Source organism: Chlorocebus sabaeus, chromosome 21 (assembly GCF_047675955.1).
Source record: "Chlorocebus sabaeus isolate Y175 chromosome 21, mChlSab1.0.hap1, whole genome shotgun sequence".
Lineage (NCBI taxonomy): Eukaryota > Metazoa > Chordata > Mammalia > Primates > Cercopithecidae > Chlorocebus > Chlorocebus sabaeus.
In genome coordinates this window covers 103,894,165-103,914,541 of record NC_132924.1, presented here as the reverse complement: position 1 = coordinate 103,914,541, position 20,377 = coordinate 103,894,165, and the positions used below count along the sequence as shown (strand labels likewise).

At 41.8% G+C, this 20,377-nt stretch overlaps 3 long non-coding RNA genes across 8 annotated transcripts in view; 2 read left to right on the top strand and 1 right to left on the bottom strand.

Moving 5' to 3' along the window:
* The window catches only part of LOC103226908 (uncharacterized), a 254,714-nt gene that overhangs the window by 181,606 nt on the left and 52,731 nt on the right, over positions 1-20,377 (top strand). Inside the window, exon 6 of one of the 5 annotated variants that reach the window (XR_012090417.1) lies at positions 1,463-4,725. The exons of the other annotated variants lie outside the window; for them this stretch is intronic. This is a non-coding gene — a long non-coding RNA (uncharacterized lncRNA). Of the gene's footprint in view, positions 1-1,462; positions 4,726-20,377 lie in introns of those variants that run through there. 5 annotated transcript variants of the gene reach the window in all.
* LOC140709694 (uncharacterized) lies at positions 5,187-12,297 on the bottom strand. Its single transcript, XR_012090421.1, has 3 exons — positions 11,015-12,297; positions 9,821-9,928; positions 5,187-5,264 (listed from the first exon to the last, which is right to left on the bottom strand). It is a non-coding gene; the product is annotated as an uncharacterized lncRNA (long non-coding RNA).
* LOC119626146 (uncharacterized) lies at positions 12,297-20,258 on the top strand. 2 transcript variants are annotated; one of them, XR_005242313.2, is made up of 2 exons: positions 12,297-13,026; positions 13,667-20,258. It is a non-coding gene; the product is annotated as an uncharacterized lncRNA (long non-coding RNA). The 2 variants fall into 2 exon arrangements; XR_012090418.1 differs by having other exon boundaries at positions 13,017-13,291.

Sequence of the window (20,377 nt, the reverse complement as noted above, 5' to 3'; positions counted from 1 at the left end):
TGGCCTCCCAAAGTGCTAGGCTTACAGGCATGAGCTGCTGCGCCTGGCCTTTCACAGTTCTTAAACTGTTGACTTACAGAAACATAGACCTGTATGAACACACAGATCACCTGAGAGGTCCATCACAGAACTACCTGCTGTCATGGGTGATGTACAGATAAAAACGTGGAAGATCTAGAAACTAGTCATTTCATTCGTAATCTCTGCCATAAGTAAACATTTTAGTTTAATGTTAAAAGGTCACTCAGGGTTATTACGAGATTTGATGAACTCATGGCTACAAGAAACCTTTAACTGTATGAATGAAAGATGAAACTGCAAAGGCACTCGTATTCACTACAACCAGTGCAGTGTCTGTTTCTGCCTTTCTTTTCTTTCCCTCCTCCCTTCCTTTTTTTTTTTTTTCTGGCACCTTCCTCTCACTTTCCTCTTCCTTCTACCTTATTTTTTTCTTCCTTTCCTTCTCCTTCCTCTCCGTCTTTCTGGCAGTAGCAGTTACTTTTAAATTTTTATTACTTTTTTTTTTTTTTTTTTTTTTGGGGACCGAATCTTGCTCTGTCGCCCAGGCTGGAGCGCAATAGCATAATCTTGGCTCACTGCAACCTCCACCTCAGGGTTCAAGCCATTCTCCTGCCTCAGCCTCCTGAGTAGCTGAGATTACAGGTGCCTGCCACCACACCCGGCTAATTTTTGTATTTTTAGTAGAGACCGGGTTTCGCCATGTTGGCCAGGCTGGTCTCGAACTCCTGGCCTCAGGTGATCCGCCCACCTCGGCCTCCCAAAGTGCTGGGATTACAGGCATGAGCCCCCACACCCGGCCCCAGCATTAGCAGTTTTTACACAAGAAGAGCACAGGCATGAATCCTGCCTTCATGGCACTTACACACTAGCAGAGGAATCTGGCAGCAAATAAGCACACAAAGGCAGCTGCAGGGTATGATGTGCGGTGACGTAAAGGGACAAACACCATGAGAGTCTAACTAAAGCCTGGCATGTGTTAATCCTGTGTACCTATTCAGAAACTCGGGTTCGTGACAGTGCTTCTGTTGTTACCTATTAGAAGTAGCTTTGTAAGTATAAAGAGTGTAGTTTTGTGAAGCTGTCTAGTATAGAGGCACTCTGGGAGGTGAGCATTATGGAGTTTTTTCATAGAAAGGATGGATCGATCCTAACAAGCAAAAGTGGCAGAAACTAGTTTTTCATGTGTACATTGTAGGACTGAAAGATAACTGTGGTTGAGTGTGATAAACGGAAACTTTTAAAAAATATATATTACTATTTTTTACAAGTTAAGTTAGAGCAAGATATGCTGATGCGCTCCCATTTTCAAAAGAGGAATTGGAAAAGGGAGAGCTCGTTTACGTGGTATTCACAATAGCGTCTGTTCCTGAAGAAAATTCTTGGAAAAATCTCCTGAGTGTTCTCAGACTGAAAACAGGGATCCCGTCTGCTGTTCACGCAGGACTCGGGAGGCAAGCGAGCATGTGATACCAGGAAAGGTCCCAACCCTGCCCTGCTGGGGAGCCCTCGGTGGTGAGGTGGCCAGTTCAGGCCTCACTTCAGAACATGGATGCTGCTGCGTAGGTGCTGGAAGGGTGCTGCATGGGTGCCAGAAGCTGCTTGGCACAATGCATGTCCTGTTTCTTGCCACTTGGAAAGACGACTGTGGAAGTCAGGTCTTCCCAGTCCCCACCAGTAAAGCGAGCAACGAATGCCTTCAGTCCAGGTAATGTGTCCAGGCTTTAAATTCTCCGGATCTGTCTTTGGATACCCTGGGAACAAGTCTTGTCTCTTCTTAGGCCCTTCTGACTAAAAGCAGCCAGGACTTTTAAACTGACTAATTTTTAAAGATTTCCAAATAGAGGAGAAAATTAAAGCAAAACTTTATGAAAGCTGAAAATGATCTTTCCAACTTTTCTCATTCAGAGTAGAACACTGGAGCATTGAAAGCTTGCTCATGTTTGTGATTGATCACATATTTTAAAAATTGTAAAATAAAGACCTCATTTTAATTTAAAAGTTCACTTCATCACCATCATTTCCACGAGGTTCTAGGTCTTTTGTGAACAAATTAAATACAGTGCTTTCTTTATAACATGAATTAAATCTAGATCCCAATGATATTTGGCACCTTCTAAATACCCAGATGGCCACTGCATTTGCCTTGAAGTGAAGACGTGTGTAGAGTTTTAATCACATGTTTTATTTTTTCTCTTTTAAATATCGCCTTTTCAATAGTTGCTTGTTAATGAATGACTGATTGTTTACTGCAGTTTATAATCAGGAATGTGAACATTAAAAAATTCTAATCAGGATACAGGTTGAAAAACACTTTCCCTCTCATTCTCTTTCCTTATGCTAGAACAATAAAAATAAATTGTCCTTCCTTTGGAAACATAATAGTTTAAAAAATTTTATCATTCTCTTCTTGAAAACTTAAGTTTAATAAAACAGTTCAGAGGAAACTTAATTATAGTTCTTATACTACAAAAAGCTCTTATAAAAACAGGGGGTAGGGCTACAATAAATTTGACCTCTTGAGCATAACCACCGCTTGAAAAACAAAGATGGAGTTACAAAATGATTGTTGCTTTATCTTCTCCATTGTTTAATGCCTGAACATACTTGGATTTTTTTAACAGCAGGAACAAGACACAATATTTGTTAGCTACCCAGGTAAGATCATTTGAGTCCAAAGACCAGATTCCAGAACAGACGGCAGATCCCTGTTGAGGACATGGGTTGTCCGTACAGCCTGGAGGCAGAAGGGCGGATCCTGTTGTAGGTGTCATAAGTAACATTTTGGATCAGATTTTTAACCCTCTTTTGTTTTTGAATGTGAGTAAATCTTCATAGCAGATTATTCTCATGAAACAAGACTGACACTATGACCTCAGGGAAAGAGTGCTTTGAGGGGGGAACTGCTTATTCAATTAAGCAAAGAAAGAGCTGATAAAAGGGGCAGAGTGTGTCAGAGCTGTTGTTTCTTCTGCTGAACTTTTCCAAATAGGAGCACAGAAGTCCTGAGAACACTGCCTCTCTATATGTTATGCTCAGTCCACACACTGCCAACACATGTGCATACACACACACACACACACACACACACACACACACACACACCCTCAAAGACAACCCCTCCAGCCTATGGTTTTCCAGAATTAGCTTTCCCAAAGTACCTTGAGCACTAGGGGTTCAGACTGGGGTTTGGGTTTGGTGACAGCTGTCAGTGCTCCAAAGGCAGAGAACTGAACTTAGGGCAAATCTGTGGCAACAGAAAGCTCTTTTCTGTTCCATGAAAGTCGTGGATGATGCTTTCAGATCCTGTCTGCAAATTGCCCAACATCACATTGATAATGGAAACAAATGATCTGACACTCACATAGCTAAATATAATTTATAATTTTGATGTGAGGTTGAAACATGAAAGATCATGCTTTTCAAACTGCTTTGATGACTTACACAGACAATTCATTTTAGATAATGGTGAGTTAAGCCTGGCAGCCTCTGAGCGTTTTCCACTCATTTGTGCAAACACCTGCAGTTGGGTACTAATGCACATGTTTAATTGCTTAAACTTAAATTATAAAATCCCTAAAAGGATGTTTTTCTCCTAGAAAATAAATCAGGTCTCTTGCAAAGACTGCCTGCTTTCATGAGCTTCTTGTATTTCCCGGGATGCTTATGTGCCAGCCCCTGTTAGAAAAGGTCTGCTTTTAAACACAGGAAGTTGAGCCCTTCAGGGAAAGTGCCGATGTCTGAACCATCAGCAAAATCACTACACCCATTCCCTGGGAAGTCTAGTTCGTCAGAATCAAGTTTAATTTGGGAACTATAGTTTATCCAGGTTCCGTGAAGGCAATTAGCACTGGGCAAGGGCTGTTTGATCAGCCTAGAGACACCGCCTTTACGCCTAAAGCTCCAGTCATTTGTCTCTGCTCCCGCCAACTCGCAGCGACCACAGAAGACATCAGAACTGGATGAAAATGGCCCTGCCCCTGCGACAGAGCAGGGCGCTTCTGGCTTGCGCCTTGTTATTTGTCCCTCCAGTGGTTCCTAGCTGTTGTGACGTCAAGGCTGCCATTCAGAGCAGAGAAAAAGGAAACCGTGGCCTCTCTTCGCATCAGTGGCCCGGACAAGCTGTTGTTTCTCAGGCATCCAAAGCGCTTTCTGTCTGGCAGAGCTGTGCATTCCATGCCTGGGTGACCTGGTTAAATGGAGGAAACCAAATGCTATCTGCTGAATGCTCTCCAAAACAAGCATTCCGCCCTGCGCGTCTCAAGCAGGCTTCACTGCCTCTGAGGACTGTGAAGGGAACAGCAGCACTGCCTGCATTTGCCGCTGGCATATTCAGCTTCTGGTCAGAGTCTTAAAGGAGAAAATAACATCCTCAATGGCCTCGATTAACACACACTTCACCGACGTCTTTGTGCTGCCTTTGGGGTCAGTGCTACAAAATCCTTTTTAAAAAAAAGGATTCGGAATCACAGTCAGAAGTTCCAAACTGCTGAACTGCCACCTCTTCCTTCCCGTCTCACTTGGGCTCACGCCATTCCCCAATTTCAGATTTCTGAATTCCAGACAGGCTCTTGTGTATGTGACTATATTAATCTTCCACGGTGCCTTACTGAATGTGTGTATGTTTCGCACACACATGAGAAAGACTCACAAGTGTAATGCGTGGATCACAACTCTATTATTTTCTTAATGAAGAGTAACATTTTGTGCTTTTCAGAGAAAAGGAGCTATTTCACAGCGTCGCAGAACTCTCTTTAGGAGCAAGGCAAGATCTCTGTAGCAAACATTCATCCTGCAAGGCCAAAAGCTCACGAAGAAAGTTGTGATCACTTAGAGTGACTGCCTTAGAATTGACCAACTTCAGACTACATTTTCTGAGGACATACCTTCTTGGGTTTCTTTCTGGCATGAGGGACTATTTTATTAGATTCTTGGATTTGATTATAGTCACCAGAAAAAGCAAGGTATAACCACCGCACTTTGTGTTCCAGAGTTGTCTTAGTTAACTCAATATGCATTTGAGGTTTTATGTTACAAATCCCATTAAATCTTTCTCAAAATAGCCCTTCTCTGAACCTTTGATGAAGAATATTTGCAGGAACCAAAACCATTCGATATATACACCGGTATATGTCAGGAAGGATCATGATACAGGGGTGCCTTTGAAAAGCGGGATATTATAGGACCGAATTCTTCCAGGTCCCTGACTCTTGTCTTCTGAAAAAAAGGTGGAGATCTTCAGATGTCTAGATAAAGACAGAATGGATGGAGTGAATTATGTAAAGTTAGGATTTAGACTGAGGGTCTACAGGGCTGCCGTCTAGTTTTGCCTCGACAGTCAGACATGCCCAGGGTCTGGCCTAATACCATACAAATGCCATATCCACACTGGCATTGACACAGTGGTGGGAATGGGGCATGGGGGTGATGAGCAAGGCTTCTTGCTGGGTGCTTTGGTCTGGGTGAGCCTGAGATCTTGAAATGAGAGAAAAACTAGGACATTACTTTCCATCGTGGGCTGAAGAATTAGTTCTTTCTTGTTGCCTACTATTTGCATATCAGTTAATCATTTTCTTCTTTTTTTTCCTATTACTACCATTTCAAAAGGTACTTGTTATCTGAAGATAACTGATACAGGACCACTACTACTATTTTAAGAGGATTGACTTAAAACTGAATCAAACATTTAAAAACAAACAGTCACTTTTTTTTTTTTTAAGATCTTACTGGGACTAAGTCCTGAGAAAACTAAAACAAAAGTTGAAGCTTAGTTAGTTTTATATAATAGAAATTTGGGATATGATGCAACAGCATGTTATTTCTTAGAAGAAAAATTGAATGCTGACTTCTAAAGCAGAATCATATAAAAAGGATGATTTTTGTACAAGCATTCGCATTTCCCGGAAGACCTCTCTTAATCTTTTGATATACAAACCATTCTCTTGAAGAGTCTACCTCTCCTGTAATCACCTCTGTGGACTTTCTCTTCCTTGGTTGTTAACTGTTGAAACTGTCTTTCATCCTTATTTGTCAGTGATCCTATGTGACTCATGCAATTCGCTGGTATCATTTTTATCAACTGTGTGAAAAGCTGCAATTCCACCTTACAAGTGAACTGCACTGGATTTTCATTTTATTCTATGACATTATTCAGCCAAGAAAGTGAGCAAGAATAGATGCTGATGTTAATGAGGACTAATAATAAGCGATCACCTTATTTGTCAAGTATTTTTATAGGATGATGACCTTTGCTTCCCTTATGCAACTTGGTAACTACAGGGATTCAGATAATGATTACTCAAGTAATGACTCCCCACCCCCTGCCAAATATTATGTTGTATTTAAAGTACTCAGTATGGTTTAGTGGGCTTGATAATCAACCACATGTAGATTTGGAAGCCACCCCTGACACTTCACTGAGTTCTATAACCTTGGGTGTGCTTTCACAGAACCTAAGATTCTTGATCTTTTATGTAGAGTAATAAAACCAACCTTGCATCATGGTCATGAGGATTAGAACCCATATGTATAAAACCCCTGAGTAGTACCCTGTGCATGAGCTTAAGAAATAGTCCTGTCCTCACTAGGGCTGTTACTGCTTTTGTGTGGTATCTTACATTTTATATGAGACTTTTACACATATTTTGTTTAATTATTTATATATAAACCCAGAAGCTAGAGAGCTTAAGTTTTACCCTCTAGACATTGCAAAGTCACAGAAAGATTTTGAGGAATGCAGCGACATGAATTTTACTACATATTAGAAGAGCAAGTTGGTGACTGTATGCTCTGCATCAGCTAATAACATTTGATAGGCAGTTTTTTCATGGCATAGGTGAGAACACTAAGGCCCAAGGATATGATGTACTTTCTTGGCAACAGATAGTTTGGTTCTGGCATAGCTAAGCCTAGAACCCAACCTTCCTACTGCCTGCTGTTTCTTCACCACCCAGTTGCTCATTGGCAAGTGAACCAATTACAAAGGCTGTCTTACTTGTCCAAGAATAGAGAGAAAGGTGCACCCTGGGTGACTGGAAACGGGAATGGGAGGGAGAGGATGGAGGCAGCAGACATTGAAAATAAGTATTGACTAGACTTGGTGACAGAATGGCCTCAGCTCAGCTCAGTGAAGAAGGGAGTCCAGAGGCCAAACTTTCAACCCTGGTAGATGGCTATACAGTTAAGTAAAGTAAAATCAATAGAATGGTGTTGGTTTTTTTGCTTCATGATGAACTTAAAGGGTCTGCCCTATCCAGATAGAAATATGTTAGATATAGGTAGGAGAGGTAGCTACCATTAAAGATACAGATTTGAGATTAATGCCACAGAAGGAGAGCTGAAACCACTATACTACATATAACTCTGTGTGTGTGTGTGTGTGTGTGTGTGTGCTGCACGCACTTGTGTTAAACTGGATTTGTTGGCATATCTCCAATTCAAGCCTGGGTCACGTGATTATGCTGTAACTTATTGCCCAGTTATAATCACAAACTGTTACACCTTCATCAGAAGGAAGAGCGAGTTCCCTAGATCAGTGTGTTTGTGTGTTTGTTTTGTTGGATGGATCCTGCCGAGGCACTGAGAAACAGACTTTGCTGGGCCCTGTTTTGTAAACAAATCTGTTCACGCACGCTTTCTTCTATCATTGGATGTGTACACTGGCTCTGATTTTCCTACCCAACATGCCGAAGCCTAAGCATTTAGAAGCTTGTTTTCTTTTAGAAGTAGGCAAGCATCAAAGAAAAACATGCACATGCATTTAAAGTGTGCACATCTACCCTAAGTAAGTCTTTGGATCTTTACAATTGTAACCCTGGGTCATGTGCAGTATATTTCAGCCCACTATACACAGCAGACCTGCAAGGCGTCCTGACAGCCCCCACAAAACTAGGGACTGAGCTTAGTGCAAAAGAGAAAGCCCTTTTTACCCTTAAAGTTCATTGCATGGGCCATTGTGGGATTAGTCACCCCAGATGATAAAACATAATACTGGTTTTCCTAAGTAGGGGTGATTCAGCTCTTAGATTGGAATATGAACTTAATGTATATAATACATACAGTCACTTCCTGAACTTGTAGTTTTTTGCATGTTTTATTTAATATTCTAGCCAGGTTTAAATTTTTATGGCAGGAAGTATGTGAACGGTTATGACAGGAGTAAATAACATTTGATTTTATGATTACAGTACAGGAAGTAACTTTTCACACCAAATAAATCTTTGGGAAAAAAGTGCTGGCTTATAAATTTAACGAACATAAATTTTCCAGAATCTTGCATACAGTCGCCTTTGCTCTCTTAAATGGAACTAAATACCTGGCTGGTCTCCTTTTTTGCTTAACTTTTTTTTGTCAATGAATGTCTTTGTTTTAGAAAGAGGTATTTTCAAGTGTTTTGATGTGATCCAACACGACGTAAACCCATTAAAAGATTCTAAGCAAACATAATAAGGCCAAACTTTAGTGTAAATAGCATGAAAGGCTGGAACACTAAATAAAACATTATTTTTTTCCTTTAAGAGTAAATAGCTAGGCTAGGCATGGTAGTTCATACCTATGAACCTGTGAACCAGTGCTTTGGGGGTCTGAGGTGAAAGGATTGCTTAAACCCAGGAATTCAAGACCAGCCTGGGCAACACAGCAAGACCCCTTCTCTATTTAAAAAAAAAGAAATAGCCAGATGTGGTGGCACACGCCTGTAGTCCCAGCTACTCAAGAAGCTGGGGCAGGAGGATCACTTGAGCCGAGGAGTTTGAGGCTGCAGTGAGCTATGATCGCGCCACTGTACTCCAGCCTGGGCAACAGAGCGGGCCTCTGTCTTAAATGACCAAATTATTTTTCATCATTAAAACCCGGGAAGCCTCCAAACTGCCACCGAGGCAAGTTCCTTCCGGTGACTTCTGTAGCCATGATGTGCAGGCACTTGGGAGGAACAGCCTGTTAACATCAGAGAGGCTGTTGCATGTGAACAAGTTTACAGAGAAGAGGAAAGAATTGGATAGAACTTCAGTTACACTTCATTGTAAGCAGAATTTTAACAGAGCCTCTGTTTTTCCTTGAATAAAAAAGCAAATAGTGGGAATAAAAGGTTTAGAAAAGATTTCTTTCTTCACCCTTTTCATCTTAAAGCCTGAAGATGTTGTAATGAGAAAAATATTGTGACATTCATTTCTGAAGGTTACTATTACACACACGTGAATTATGTGAGCGAATGGATGGATGCCTGGCAGATTAAAATGTAGAGTTCCAGAAGCATTCGTAACCACCATGTGGCTATGACACAGTGGCACATCATTGGGCTGGGAGTGAAAGGATGAAGGTTCAGACTTCAGGTCTGGGTCTGGGAGCCTCACCCAACCACCCTGATGGAAAACAGGATCTCTGAATCCCGTCTACCTCTACAACTCAGTACCACACATTGTGCAGCTAAGTAACTTGCAAGTTATATGAAACCGTTTTCACAGGATCAGCAGAGTTACCACTGCTTAGTTGTCCTGAATCTTCATTACATTTTTACAGAGAATATATTTGCATGTGACATGATTAAAAATCTGCCTTGTGTTTTTACGGTCTTGGTAGGTTTTAAGGTCGTTTCTTACATGCTGTTTCCCTTGCTGTGCAGCCAACCCGGGTGTTACTGGCAGACATGCTGAGGGCAGGCTCTGGAGTGTGGAGTCAAGGTCAAGCCTTCCTGGCTCTGAATCCTGGCTCCACCACCTACTGATGGTGTAACCCCGGGCGTGTCCTTAAGCTCCCTGGGCCTCAGTTTCCTTATCTGTAGGATGAGGATAAAAGTAGAACTTACCTCCAGGGCTGCTGTGAAGATGAAACAAATGGACGGATGTGCAGCTCGTGGTAGCTCCTGAGCCGGCCCTGCATGTCAGTGTGCTGTTGTCACTGACGATGAAACTGGCTTAGAGAGGTTGGGTGATAGGCGCAAGAACAAATTAGCAAAAGAGATGAGCCAGAACTCAAACACAGCCTTAGGACTTCTCAGTGGCTGGTGCCCTTCGGTTGTGAGACCACTCTCTCCCCTGCCTATACAAGTGCCACGAAAGAGCGCTCTCCATTTCTTTGTTTAAAAGAGAACTGAGTAAATGTTAAACGTGAAGGACATTTGTCATTTGTCATGGGTTTTACTTTGTTTGGAGAGGGTGGACTCTGTACCTCTTGAAAGGTGTCCACAGCATAGCAAGGACCTGGACAGCCTCCATGGTTTCATCACATTCTCAATATCCAGCCTTAGAAACAGCTCCCTTTAGGTCCCCAAATTAACAGGAGTTTCTAAAGGATAGCAGCTTTTTTTGCAACTGCTGCATCGGTTAGATTCATGTTCTCTTTGCTGCCCCCTCCCCAAGCTTCTATTTCATGATCTTTTTGTTTTGCTCGACTTTTCCTCTTTTTAAAACCTCTGCATTGGCCACCCAGGACTTAAGAGGAACTTTCCTGGAAAGCCGTCTGAAACAGGAACAAATTGCACAGAAACACGGAGAGTTGGGAACTTGTGTGTATACCTGACATAGTGGGAGACGGAGGCTTCCTTCTGAGTAAGAGAGAAGAGTGGATAGTCTAATTGCTGAGTAGTGGTCAGGCCTCTTTTGCTGAGCTTGGTATCAATGGGATTTTTAAAAATGGTAGCTATTTAAAAGTACTCTCCATGTAAAGGGTTCCTGTTCCTTTGACCCTATCACAGAATATTCCTATTTTTCTATTGAGGAGGTTCATAAGGTTTCATGGGCAAGGGCTGAGATGACTATTGTGTAGTGTAGTTGTTTTAAATTAAAAATTTACCTCTAGTTATAGGTGCTACCTTTTATCTACCCTCAGTTTGGAGATTACATCATGCAGGCTGGGCACAGTGGTTCATGCCTGTAACCCCAGTGCTCTAGGAGGCCAAGGCGGGAGAGTCGCTAAAGGCCAGGAGTTACAGACCACCCTGGGCAGCAGAGCAAGGCGTCATCTCTACCAAAAAAAATTAGCTGGGTATGGTGGCACTTACCTGTAGTTTCAGCTACTCCGGAGGCTGAGATGAAATGAAGTCAGACCCTGCCTCTAAAATCCATCAATCAATTATGTGTATCAGGCAAATGCTTTCCATACTCTTCTTGTTAAAATATCAGTTTGGTAAAGATGATAAAAGCGTATCACATCCCAGGAAGTTGAGGCTTCTGTGAGCCAAGATCGCGCCACTGTACTCCAACCTGGGGGACAAGAGTGAGACCCCATCTCAAAAAAAATGAAAATTCCCTTCCAGAGTATAAATCACAGATTATGTTTTTATATTTTTTTTTTCATATTTATCTTGAGTATCCAAAAATGTGAACTAAAAGAGTTGGGGTCTAAGTGGCAAAGTGCTGCCGTGTTACAGGTTAAGGGCTTCCATGGATTGTGTGATAAATACAGGTGTGAATTTGGGTGATTTGTTTTATTTTTCAGTGCCCATTAAGTAGAAGTTTATATTTTCCTCCCTCCTCCATCAAGAGGCCCCCTCCCCACCATGTGGCACATGGAGGCCCCAAGTTGGGAAGCACATTCACAGCCTGAAGCTGAAGGACAGGCTCTGAAAAATCTTTCTTTCAGCAAAACACCTACCAATCTCAGAAAGTGAGCTTTGTCACCACTGATACGCTGTCAGGTGGGATGAAAGCAATTTTTCTTACTCATTTTGCCCAGTTGTCAAGAAATGCTGCTCTTCTCTCTGACATAAATTAACAGGTTTGGCTACAGCCTAGAGAAATACAAAATGTCACATTTGAGCCTTAGTGGCCGGTTTTCAAAGGGGTGCCTGAGTGTGAACACCATGTCGGCTGTTCTGTTAATGTGGCTGGGTCTCATAAATAGGTATTTTTCTGCCCCTGTGATGGACAAATCTGAAACAGTTTTTCCATCTCACAACCCCAGGGGATGATATTTAGAGGCTGATTTTTGGCATCTCAGTTCCTGGTAAGGAAGATGAATTCCGTATTTGAAATTTGGGGACAAACAAACATAACTCTTTCTCTTTCCTTGAAGGGTTAATGCTCCAACCAGCCTCAGATTGGTTCGCTTGAATCTTAAAATTACTTTTCTGGTCACGCGCGCCGAAGGTCTAAGCATTTGTGAAATGTCTTTTTTTCCCCCCCCCACCCCTTGATGCTGTTCTCTTTGGGCTGTCTTAATTACACAGGGGTTGAGAAACCAAATTAAAATTAGGCGTGTCTGGTCAACAGTGATCACGTTGCATGCTTTTAGCTTTGCTTGTTGAAGTTGCTTCTCCTCCCTGAGTGGCTTTCCTCCTTTTTTTTTTTTTATTTTATTTTAAAAAGGAAATATCATAAGCTCTTTCAGAAATACTCACAGGAAGTGAGTGTCCGTATGCTGGTTACTCACCAGCAACTGAGTGTTGGCAGGTGGAGAATGCTACCGCAGCCGCCCAGACAGATCTGCAGACTGGCCCCATTGCAGAGGATTAGACACAGGGTGCGTGGATCATAGGGTTTTTGTACAGAAGGCAGTTTTAAGAGGAAATTGGTCACTGCATGTCATCTTGAGGGGTGGTGATTCAGGGAGCAGGGCTGGGGGTCAGAAGGCACGTGGCTGCCATCTCGGAGGTTCCTGCTCACTTCTCAGAGGGCAGGCTGGCTTCTAAAAATCAATGCTCCCTCCACCCCCAAACAGCGATTCTTCTGCAGTGAATCACTTCCAGAAATGAATAGCCACAGTTTTTTGGAATGAACGTTGTGAAATCCCTCCTTTATAATGGCAGGTTTTCAGTTGGTGGTTTTATCAGAATTTCTCAAGATCAAAACGAAACCTTCTCTTTAAAAAGGAAAGAAAGTACTATCGATACAGAAAGCAAAAGTATTTCCAGTCTCCTACTGAATTGTCACAGCAGACCTCTCTGTATCTATATTTAGAGATGTATGTCCATATATTTGCCTGAATGTGTGAGTTCTTCGAAGTATGGATTCGTTGCCAGGAGCTGGTGATTTCCTATGCAGAGGTCGCTCACTACAAGAAATGTTACACTCGGTGAGTAGGTGGTAGCTTCTGAAGATTATTGGTAACCCAGTGTTGGTCGTCTTGAGTCATGGATTTAAATGATGGCTAGCAAGCTCTTAAATACCTTCTGCTTTATATGATACAGAGCATGGAACTGTAGGACGCACAGACGGCTGTGAAGGGTTTTTAAGAATATGGATTCATTGAATAATCAGTGAATCTTGTGAATATACTACACCTTTGGAGGAGGAAAGGGTGTTTTACAGAAGGAAGTGGTTTGTAGGGGCTTTTAAAGGTACAGTTATCGCTTTTCTATATTTATTTTCAGCATCATTCAGTCCTCCTGTATGAAAGAAATAAACAGTCTCAACAGAGAAAAAGTTATGCTGACTCTTTAAATGAAGAAACTCGATCCTCATGTTACTCTTAACTGGACTCTTTTCTTCCTAAATATTCATAAGGGAAACTATCCCTTGAAGGCAGCTAACTTTCTGGCAATCTCTACGATGTGTCTCATTCAGAACCCGGTGGGCTCTCCATGCATTGTTGGCAGCACTTTATCCAGGGACACAGAGAGGGAATAGGGTTACTGGAAACAGGGAGTGTAGCTCAAGGAATTGTTCTCTCTCTGGAGTGGATAAGTTGTTTGACCTACTGACTCATTTCACAGGAATTAGGAAAACAACCTAGTGTGGTTTTTATTGTTAGTCCTGGAGGATTCCAAAATCTGAGTGCCTACAAATAAGATGAGCTGGGGAAAGGGAGCGCTGGCATTTGGCATTTCTACTTGCCTCTTTTCCTGGTGGAATCCGATCCTCTGCTTCCAGGACAAGTCCTGCGCTTGGGATCCTTTGTACGACCATTCACAGGTGAGTATGTATGACAGCAATTTCTGATTTCACTAGTTCTTGCTTCTAAACGCCTAAATGGTGCTTTGTCTAGGGAAAGGCTTATTAAAGGGCATTTTCCCCCTGGTACATTTATAATACATTTCATATTTACCTACAGAAAATACTGTAGATGTGATAATAATTATACAAGACAACCCACAGACAACAATGAAAGTTAAGAATTAAGATATATTCTGATAGATTTTTACAGCATATTGACATAAAGGCAGTTTTGGTTTTGACATACATACACCAAAATGATATTTGTAACGCAATATTTAAACACAAGTATACAAGGCACCAGTGTATTCTGGCAAAAATAATATAATTATCAACAGTTAATGAAAGGCTTGTGCTTTGAGCTACTAACAAAATGTTAATATGTAGAGAAACTTGTGATTCATGATGTTTTGGTTTTCAACTAATGTTATCAAATCAGCTAAAAGTATCAGAAGAGGACAAAGAAAGGATGTTAAACATGGATAAAAGCAGAAATTGAGAAAAGATAGCTTTGATATTTAAAGTGTTAGATTATGGCCTCTATATAATGTCACATATGCTGGACTGCCCCCCCCCCCCGCAACAAAATCACACCCTCAAATTACGATCTTAATTATTCAAAGGATGTTTGGCGTGTTGGTGGTAGAGTGGTGAGCGTAGTTGCCTTCCAGAAGATGGTTGGTATATAATTACTGAGAATTCCTTGCTCTCTTGGGAGGTGGCTTAGTAAAAGGTTGAGTCAGGCATACTGAGGCTGTTTATTCAGTGTGCTATGCTGTGCTGTGTCTGAATGCCTGGGAGTTAAGAGTTGTTAACCTTTCCAGGGTGCTAGATCCCCTGGAGATTATGATGGAAGCCGTGAATCCTTTTCCCACACCTGTATGCAAACATTTGCCTGCCCATTTACAGACCCAAAGAAGCACCTCCATGTACCCCACGTGAAGAAGGCTGCCCTGGACTAAACCCTCACTGTGACTCTGCTGTTCTTAAGCTTCTCAGGAAACACTGTTATTTAAAAAGACGAGCCATCCAGGTCAAAAAGAAGTCACTGTGGTTGCTAGGTGGGGGTGCAAAGCCAAAGACAAAGGGTGGGGAAAATACATGACTAACAATAAATAAAGAGCATGGTTAATACCAGAGCCTCCAAACTGATAGCCCAGAATCCCTCAACATTTAGCCACGCGTATTTGTAAAGTACGTTGTGAATTCAGGTAGCGGGCTGGAGACTGAACATTAAGCAGTTGGGCAGAGTTTTCATACGTATATTTGTCTATGCCTTTTGCACAATATAAAACTAGGAAATCTCTTTTCATTTTTCTATTGTGCACGCTACCACATTAGGTAGGACTCAAAATCATCTCAACTCCAGAAGTATAATTCATAACAATTATAACAAAGCATAAAAATGATTCTACATTAGCAGAAGAAATGTAGTAGTGATAGATTTAAAATAGCATGGTTGAGTACAAAAGAAACATCATTTTTAAAAAAAAAAATGCAGCCTTTATCACTCATCAGCTAAACTTAAGTCAATGCTGTGAGGCTGTTGTGGGAAAAAAATAGTCATGATTCTTGGGTATATTAAAAGAAGCATGACACAGAAGGGTAAGAAAACAAGACTTAGTGTTCGTCAGATTCATCATTGTGTCCTGTTTGAGTCACACTTGAAAAAAGATTTTGGACAATTGTGAAAAGCTGATACACAAGCAACAGAAATTACACGCCCTTCCAGGAAAAGATAAGGCAATTGAGAGTTTTATTCCACACAAGGCTAGAGGATTTCTTGCTAATGGCCTTTAAGTAGTAACAATCTGGTTTATCCTTATATTCCTGGGGCCTTCCACACTGTCTGGTGCTCAGTACTTGAGATGATTGTTGTGTTTAGTGATATGAGTAACGTTCCTGTGATAGACTTAGCAGGAATAAGTAAGTTCAAATAAAACCAGCGATAGTGTCATGACAGACAACATATAATACATGAATTTGCTGGGTGATTAATACACAAGGATGACTGTCTCACTTGTGAGGATGATAAAATACTTCAGCAGCTAACTGGGGGAAGCTACAAAATCTTGGTTTGATACCTCTTTCAGGATGAAAGCAGATTAAGTCTCCTGGGGTGGTGGAAACATGTATTCATTCATTCTACAAACCCTTAGTGCCTACTTGGCTAGGTGCTGACGGTCTGGTAGAGGAGACAAAGATACAGAAACAGATTCACAGTGTGTGATGAGTGCCATGGGAGCATAAAAACAGCATGTGCAGGGCTTGTGACACTCAACCGCCACCCCGCACAGCTTCCAGTGGAGGCGAAGTCACAATTGACTCAATGGACAGGCTTGGCCGAGTTAGCTGGATGGGAGGCAGGTGGGACAGCCTGGCCAGAGGCACAGACGTGTGTGTGTGGGGAAGGGGTGATGGGAGATGCAGACTCGGCAGTGCTTGGAACAGGTCCGAATGATGCGCCTTGCTAGCCTGAAGATTTCCACCCAGAAGCCTGACAAAGTCAGATGTGCGCTTCAGAAAGGCCAGGCGAGCTGCAGTGAAGAGAGTGACTTGAGGGGGTGGGGGACAGGCCATCGAGGCAAGGGGACCAAATGGAAAGCTTTGGTCAGGACACACATGGTGATGGATTTGGGGGAGAAATGGGGGAGGGTGATGCAGGCAGAGTGGCCAGTGTTATCAAGTGGCATCATTCACCACAAAATGCAGTCCAAGAGGAAGCCCAGGTGTGAGGGGGGACAGGTGGCATTCAGACATGTCAGTACCCAGAGACAGAGTCCGTGGCAGAGACAGAGCCAATGGGGAGTTGGGCCATGTGGACAAGGACTTGAGTGAAGACCTATCTCCAAAGCAGGGGATCACGCTTCTAATTTTTTATATGGTATTTTTCATTTTATTCTTACTCATTTGTAATAAAACCTCTTTTTTTATTGTATATATTTAAAATGTCAACCTGCTGGTTTGATACATGTGCATAGCAAAATAATAACTTACACTCAAGCTATGAGTGTACCATCTCACAGTTAACCTTTTTGTGCCTGGGTAAGCCCACCTAAAATATACTTAGAAATATTCAGTATCTTCACTGTGGTCCTCATGCTGTACTGCAGATGTATTCATCTGACATCATTCCAGCTTTATACCCTTTGACCCACATCTCCCCATCCCCCCCAACCACCACTGTGTTTCTGTGGACTGTATTTGACTATTTTAGATTCCACGTATTACCTCTAATCCTCAAAGCTCTATTAGGGTTTTGTATGTTTCCTTCCAGCACTTTCCTACATACACACAATTTGCAGAATCAGCATAATTCTGTAGAGGTTCATTCATTCATTCATGTATTTATGAGATGGAGTTTCACTCTTGTTGTCCAAGCTGGAGTGCAATGGCGCAATCTTGGCTCACTGCAACCTCTGCCTCCCGGGTTCAAGCAATTCTTCTGCCTCAGCCTCCCAATTAGCTGGGATTACAGGCACGCGCCACCACACCAGTTAATTTTGATTTTCAGTAGAGACAGGGTTTCACCCTGTTGGTCAGACTGGTCTCGAACTCCTGACCTCAGGTGATCCTCCCACTTCAGCCTCCCAAAGTGCTGGGATTACAGGTGTAAGACACCATGCCCAGCCTGTATAGACACTTTCAGTCCCACTTTTAAAACAAGCATGTTCTCCCTATGCTTTAAAATGCCTCTAAAATATTTCTAATGGTGCTAATTCTCTAATTTGGGAGTGTCTAATTTGCTTCCAGTTTTTAAAAACTTTTTATATTACAGTAATTAACCTTTTAATACATGAATCTTGGGCATATTTTTAATGATTTCCTTAGGAGAGATTCCTTACAGTGAATTTCTTGGGTAAAAGGAGGTTAAGTGTAAGATTCTTGATATACCTTGCTAAGTTGTTTTCTAGAAAGCTTGAACCAAATTCTACACATTTTAGCAATGTATGAAATGTCCTTCTCTCCATATCTTCATCAGCATTGAGTGTTCTCTCTTTTTTATCTTTAGACAAAAAGGTTACATTCTTTTTGGTTCATCTATTCAGAAGCTATTTAATGAATGTTCACTCCGTGTCAGGCATGTGGCATGTTTTCATTTCTACCAATAACATTGAACTTTCTTCATGTGTGTATCAGCCTGCTGTTTTCTTTTGTAAATGTTCTGTTCATGTCCATTATCAACTTTTCTATTAGGGTGTGACTGTTTCTATGATATATTTATAAGGGGGTGTGTGTGTGTGTGTAAGACATTTGAGGTAAATATTTTTCCCAGCTTCTTTGACTTTTAATTTTGCTTATACTTTATTGGAAATACAGAACCTTTATTATTATTATTATTACAATACTGTAAGTTCTGGGATACATGTGTAGAACGTGCAAGTTTGTTACATAGGTATACACGTGCCATGGTGGTTTGCTGCAGCCATCAACCCGTCATCTACATTAGGTATTTCTCCTAATACTATCTCTCCCATAGCCCCTCACCCACTGACAGGCTCTGGTGTGTGATGTTCCCCTCCCTGTGTCCATGTGTTCCCATGAGAACCTTTATATTTTATGTAGTGGAGTAAATGATTTTATTTTTTTCCTGTATAACTTCTGTTACCTCAGGCTTAGGAATTCCTTTCTACCCAGAAGTTAGAAAATATTCATCTAATTAAAAAAATAATAATTTCATTTTTAACATTAAACTCACCAAATTAGACGTAAGATGTGGCCAGGCCCAGTGGCTCACACCTGTAGTCTTAGTGCTTTGTAGGGCTATGGTGGAAAAATCACTTGAGGCTAGGAGTTCAAGACCAGCCTGGGTAACATAGTGAGACCCCTCCTCTACCAAAAAATTAAAAAAGTAGCCAGGCATGGTAGCATGTGTCTGTAGTCCTAGCTGCTTGGGAGGCTGAGGTGGGAGGATCGCTTCAGCCCAGAAGTTTGAGGCTGTAGCTATGATTATGCTATTGCATTCCAGCCTAGGCAACAGAGCAAGACCCTGTGTCTTTTTTTTTTTTTTTTTAAAGGTGTAAAAAAAGATCCAAATGGAGTCTGTTCCACATAGTAAATCCCCCATCATGTATTGAGTCATGTATCTTTCCCTATTAATTTCCATATTTAATTTATGTTTCAAGACTTTTCGCTGTTATATCCAGCGGTAGGAGCCCATGAACTTGTTGGATATTGGTAACCACAGACAATGTGATAATACTTTTTTCCAACATTTTATTATGAAAAATACACTGGCTAGATTCTATAATTAATATTCTGTCACTTTACCATCTATTCACATAATAATTCTTAAACCTCTCAAATCATTATTTGAATTTCAAAGTGGACTATCAAAGACATTTTCTCTAACCCTATTTTTCTCTAATTTGTAGTTTTGATTTCCAGGAAGCCTTCAGCAATTCATATTATTAGTACAGTAAGAGAGTAAACAACACACTAAATACCAAGAAAAACTACTTTCCAAAACATGTTTTAGTCGTTTATGAAGATGGCTAGCAAGGGGGCTTCCTGGGACACAGTGCTGGGGAAACGGCAGGCCCTAGGAATGGGCTTTGGAAGAAGACGTCTGTCACTGTCAGATCACATTCCCAAGTGGCCATCGTCGTGCTCTGCCAGGGAACCCTTAGCAGAAAGGCTGCTTTGCCCAGGATCTGGCTTGTCACCCCAGACCAGCCCTACCGCTGTCTGGCATTGAATGTCCCTGGTCCAGAGTGAGTGGCCAGTTGCATAGACCTTAGACCAAGGAGCTTAGTCACCTCTTCCCAGCCTAAACTGTGAGCACCCTAAATTCCCATAGGTTGTTGAGACCTAATAGTATCCTGGCTTAGAGATGGGATTGCAACTGGGTCTGCAAAGGAAACTGGCCTAGTGTGTGTGCTGCTTGGTGCAGTGTACCACCAGCCACATGGAAAAACCCACAGCCTGCAATAAAAGATTCGCCTTTGGTCACCACTTGACATTAGCTGTGGTTTAATCTGTGTAATGTTTTTCTCCCCCCATCTAAGCCTCAATTTCCTATCCATAAAATATGCTGGTTTTGGCCAGGCAGGATGGCTCACGCCTGTAATCCCAACACTTTGGGAGGCCAAGATGGCCTGATCACCTGAGGTCAGGAGTTCAAGTCCAGCCTGGGCAACATGGCAAGACCCCATCTCTACTAAAAATACAAAAAACTAGCTGGGCATCATGGCACATGCCTGTAATCCCTGCTACTTGAGAGGCTGGGGCAGGAGACAGGAGGCAGGAGAATCGGTTGAACCCGACAGGCAGAGGTTGCAGCAAGCCGAGATCGTGCTACTGCACTCTAGCCTGGGCCATGGAGCAAGACTCTGTCTCAAAAAAAAAAAAAAAAAAAAAAAAAAAAAAGTTGGTTTTATTAGATTGCAGAGAATATTTTTTTTTCTCTATCCAAAATCTGTGATTTCAATCTAGAACACTGAATGTAGGTCAGGATCCACCCCATTTTCAGAAATCTGGGAAGATCTTTT